Consider the following 5,463-nt stretch of genomic DNA (forward strand, 5'->3'; position numbering starts at 1 on the left):
GCTTATTCCACTGAGCCATCTCCCTGGCCCTATCCTAGCATTGTTTACTTAGCTTCAAAATGGAAATAAACATCTAAAAACCTAGGACTAGGTTAGGTAAATCATGATGCCTTCATATGTGGGATATTACTCAACGTAAAATAATGTTAGTGAAGACTGCTTAATATAAGGGCTGAGTGCAGGTGGTGCACACCTATAATCCCAGCTCTCAGGAGGCTGAGGTAGATCACAAATTTCAGGCCAGAGTGAGATCTTCTCTCAAAAAAGCACAAATAAATAGGGTTGGGGGTGCAATTCAGTGGTTAAGCAATTGCTTAGTAAGTAAACACAACCGGACCTGGTTTAATCACTAGTATTTACGAGCGAGCGAGCGAGCGAGCGAGCGAGCGAGAGAGAGAGAGAGAGAGAGAGAGAGAAAGAGAGAGATATTACTTTGACCTGATACAAAAAGTGGAAAAGAACCAGGATCACTTAAAGGAATGGCATGTTCTTGACAAATCAAGAAATTTACATGCTAGCACATACCTTGCATTTGGAATATTCTTATTGAGAGGGTAAAAAAATTTAGAGGTGGAGGGAATTTACTTTTACATTATGTCCACAAAGAGGGCTGCGGATGCAAAAACATTAAATACAATGGTTTGGTCTGGGTCAAGGGTGTTCTTGGACTTTCTCAAAAAAATACACTGTAGTCATTCAAACAACAGTGAACAATACATTTGGTAATTTTTTTTAAAAAATGTTATGTTGTACAGGGTCTCACTATGCAGCTTGGACTTGTAGTCATCCTCCTGTTTTCAGCCTCCCCAGTGCTGTGATTACAGGCATGCACCACCACACCTGGACTTGGTCTCGGCTCAGTGTGTCCAGGAGCAGGGCTGGTACAGCATGTGGCACCAGAGACTGAATCACAGGCCCTGCACTTGCCTAAGCAGGAGCTTAGTTTGCTGGGCTATCTCTCTGGCCCTTATTTGGTAATTCTTAATAGCCTCTACCAGATGGTGCAGGCCAACCATTACTACCACATCAAGCTACCCTTTTGAGGTCCTCCCTTCAACTCCCTCCCTCCCCAAGCACAGAATAGGCATCTACTCTGAGGCTGCAGGTGAGGATGGAGAAAACAGGATGAATCAAAACTACAGGAAGCTAACAGCCTAAGAAACAGGCAAAGGGAAGATGCTCACACCTCAGGAAACAGGTGGGCAGAAAGTGGGGTAGAGGTCATTCTGGGAGGCAGAGACAGAGGCTTTTCAAACCAAGCCAGGGAGGAGTTCCTGGAGAAGGGCACTGGAGCGGACCTGGAGCTGTGGAAGGAGTGAGGAAGGACCTCTCTGTGCAAAGTATAGGTATAGACAGCAGCAAAGAGCCAGAGCTGAGCAACTGGGTAGGGACCCCAAGGAAATAGGACTGAGAAGGTCACAAAGGAGGGGATGTGGCTAGAAGACTGGAGCCCCTGGGTCTGAGTAGGAGCCTGAGGTATCGACCTGCCTTTGGCTGGAAGATCTGAGCCCAACTCCTGTCTCTACGAGGAGGGCACTGTGACCCATTTGGGAAACACTTTGAAAACCAAAACAAAACAAAACAACCAGGAAGGATGCTCTCTGTCTCCTTCAGAATGCATGGAAATGACTAGAAAAGAATAAGGCCCCGTAAATGTGGACCCGAATCTTTCAAAGTAGTCTTTTCTCCACCGCTGAGATATATCCCCCAATCCTCTGCCCCTTTTTAAAATTTCATTTTCAGATAGCGTCCTGCTCAGTGCCCAGGCTGGCCTTGAATTTATAAGCCTTCTGCCTCAGCTTTCCTAGTAATTGGGATTATAGGCATGTGCCACAGTACCTAGCTAAGATTTTCTTGCTTATCAACTACTGTAAACCATTTTTCTTCTCCCTTATTCAGAGCACATAAATAAATAAAAAAAAATCAGTCTTTTCAAGATTTTAGTATACTGGTAAGTACTTCCCTAGTTTCTAATGTCTATTCTCCTATAACCTCTACCTGTGGCCTGAGATCCACTCTGAAGCCACACAGAACTGTCTTGGGGGTTAAATGTTATCTTTCCTTGGTTATACCAATGAGAAAAAGAGTAGCTTGGATTGAGTTTTAACACAGTCGAAGGTAGCAGGTGACACAATTATGAAGTCAAATGCAGTTTCTCCTTTTTGTTTTTTCCCACTAAACCACAGGATTCATCAGGGTAGTCTTCTGAACAAGCAGATGCTTCTAAGATGGGAGGGGCTGCCCAAGAAGTCATAGGCCACAAGCCAGTGCAGGAGTTCTCAAAGGGATTAGCTATGCCTGATGGCCACGCCTCAGCTAAGGTTAGCACTTCCCCCAGGACACAGAATCCACGACAGGGCTCTGGCCCCTTCTAGCCTGGATAAAGGTCCTCACTGGTGACTATACAACACACAGTCAGCAGCATTCACTTGTATTCTTCTTTTGCTTGAGCCTGAGACCAGCTCCTCCATAAGTGGGAGAAGTCACTGTCTAGACAAAACAGGGCCTGTCCAGAAGATCACTGCTTCCCTAGAGGTAACTGGACAGCTGCCTCCGCAGCTTTGGGAGAAGGGCCTGAGTCTGCCGACTTACACATCAGTGCAGACACTTTCTTTTTAGCATGACTTTCTTTGTTCTTTCATAAAATGGGAATAACATCCATAAAACTGTCATATGGATTAAATACAATGACACATATCGACTATTAAAAAAAAATTTTTTTTTTTTTTTGTCTTTTTTGAGACAGGGTCTTGCTATTCAGCTCAGGCTGGCCTTGAGCTCACTTTGTAGCCCAGGCTGGTCTTGAATTGCAATGATCCTTCTGCCTCAGCCTCCTGAGTATTACAGTCATACACCACTACACCCTGCTCATATCAGCTATTAGAGAAACAGCAGTAAGAATTGCATACATATTTTTTAAGACAGAAGTTTATAAAAGCCCTCTGTACATTGTAGCTTACTCTAGCAATGTGTTATCATTGACATAAATCTGTTGATTCCCTTTTGATGTGTTTTTGGGTAGATTTTTCTTGTAGAAACCATTCTTCAGGTAAAATATAAAATAATTCTGTAAATACTAAAAGGCTGATGAGAAAACATGCCTTGCAGATTGCTCAAGGGCAATGATAGAACACTTTTTACAGGCCACAGTCTCTGACTCAAAGTCAGAAGGGGATCAGGCAGTTTGCACTGCTCAGCTTCCTCAGGAAGGGTGGAGGCTGGGAGGTGCGGCAGCCTGCTCCAGACAGCTAACCCAGGGCTTGCCAGCTTGCTAAAGACTTCAGAAATGCCTTTCTGGAGGGCATGGAAAAAATTTCTGGTCAGGCCCTGTCCTGTTTCTGGGAAAATGCAAGTTTGCTGTGGGGCAAGGAAGGCTTCAGGAGGGGAAGTTCATACTTCTGCTTCCCCCATCTCATGCCTGTGTCCTCTGGGAGACCAGTGCCCTGCTTTGCATGGCAACCAGTCCTTGCGCCTTGCCCACAGCAAGGCTGCCCTGAACAGGACTGGCCACCGGTGCTGATGCAAATGAGCAAAATTAAAGAACTCACACCAGGTTTGCTATAGCACAAGAGGCCTGTGAAATCCTAGAGCCATGCTTCTGACAATGTACTTCTTCAAAGTATACGTTAAGACACACAGGAAAGCAGTGTTGGCTCTACCCCTGGGCGCACTGAGCAGGCTACAGAGTCTAGGCATGGTGGCACACATCTGTAATCCCAGCACTGGGGAGGCTGAAAACCGGAGGAAAAATGGCTTCTTACTTCTAGTCTGAGGATCATCTTTGGCAAGTTCATCAGCTGGGCCTACAATTTTCTACACAGCCAGAGGTGCCTTGATGCTAGGTAGATGGGATATAAGGAGGGGTGTAGGAGAAATGTGGGTGCAAAGAAACCCTTCAAAAGGGTTGATGCTGTTATGGTATTTACCTGTAATTCCAGTTACTTAGGTGACTGAGGCAGGAGAATTGTGAATGTGAGCAATATAAGGACCAAGTCTGAGCGAGGTGGGGGGAAAGGAAGAAAGAGTGGAGAGAAGGGAGGGAGAGAAAAGGAAGGCTCCCCCAAGAAATTACCTGTAACAAATGAAGTAGTTACTGTACTAGTAATAGCATGCACACATACACTATTATGAGATACCTGTATGCTCTATTATGACAGTAATAGTAAAACTATGTATGTGTGTACCATCATGAGAATGACACATACTCGCATGTATGCAAGTACGCATTATTAGGACAGCCCCCATGTGTTATGCTCCTGACATTATGCTATGGACTTTACATTCCTTTCCTCAGTCACAAAGTTCAACACATTTACTTACATATTCTCTAACTAAATATCCAATTTTCTAGGACTGAGGACACAGAGGACAAAGAAGTAAACCCTACCTTTAAGGGCTAGTGGGTAGACACTAACAAGGACATTCATAATCAGAATGTAACAAGCCTCCTTAGCAATGTTTGAAGTGTGAAGAGCCCATTTGAACCCAGTTGACAAAGTCCCAAGAGGTAACTAAGAGGAAACTGAGAAGATAAGGAGGTGACAGTGGAGCTTCACCTCAAGGAGCAGAAGGAATTTGCTGGGCAAGGAGGAAGGAGAGCAGAGCCTCATCTGGCGCTGCTGCAGCACAGACACAGGGTGGGGGCTAGGGGAACAACAGGAGTGTGCCCAGGAGGAACAAACCCTGTGCACTGTGCATGGAGCTGCGACTGGCCTGGGTGAAGGATAGCCAGGGAGAGGGTAGTGAGCTGGAGGTTTCATTCTAGAAAGCTCACAGAGGTTGCAGTAAGAAGAGTGGGTCAGCCAGAGGCCCAGACATGGGGATGCTGGTGAAGAGGCTGTTATGGTTTCCCAGGGGAAAGGAGATCTGACTCAAGCAATGGCAGGGAGGAGACTGGGGCTGCTGCATGGGTCAGAGGGCAACAATAGCCAGCACAAAGCCTGGCTGGCCTGGCCAGCTGAGACTAAAGGACGGTGGCAGGAGACTTCTAGTTGCTGCAGCAGCCGGGCACAGGTCAGCCACCTACACTGAGAAGGGAACAGGGCAAGGAAAGAGTCAAGGGATGACGCGATCAACTTTGGGTATCCAGGAGCCACCAGTTGTAGTGGTGCATGCCAGCACACTTTAGAAGCCAAGGCAGGAGGACTGCCAAGAGTTTGAAGCCAGCCTAGGCTACATAGTGACTTCAAGGCCAGCCTGTAAAAAGAAAAAAAAACATCCTGTCTGAAAATGAAAATAAATAATAAGGGCTATGGATGTAGGTCAGTGTGGGAAAGGCCTGGGTTCAATTCTTAGTACTTTTGCTGAGTTTACACACCTATAATATTCAATAACGGAACTTAGAACAAATGGGGTATACCGATGAATGTCCATTTTGTATCTGTGTATTCCAAGTGGTTAGGATAGATATATAGTTGCATTCTCTTAATGAATAGAATGATTTGTTCTAATGGTGTTTGTAAA

Source organism: Octodon degus, unplaced genomic scaffold, assembly GCF_000260255.1.
Source record: "Octodon degus isolate 3935 unplaced genomic scaffold, OctDeg1.0 scaffold00221, whole genome shotgun sequence".
Taxonomy (NCBI): Eukaryota; Metazoa; Chordata; class Mammalia; order Rodentia; family Octodontidae; genus Octodon; species Octodon degus.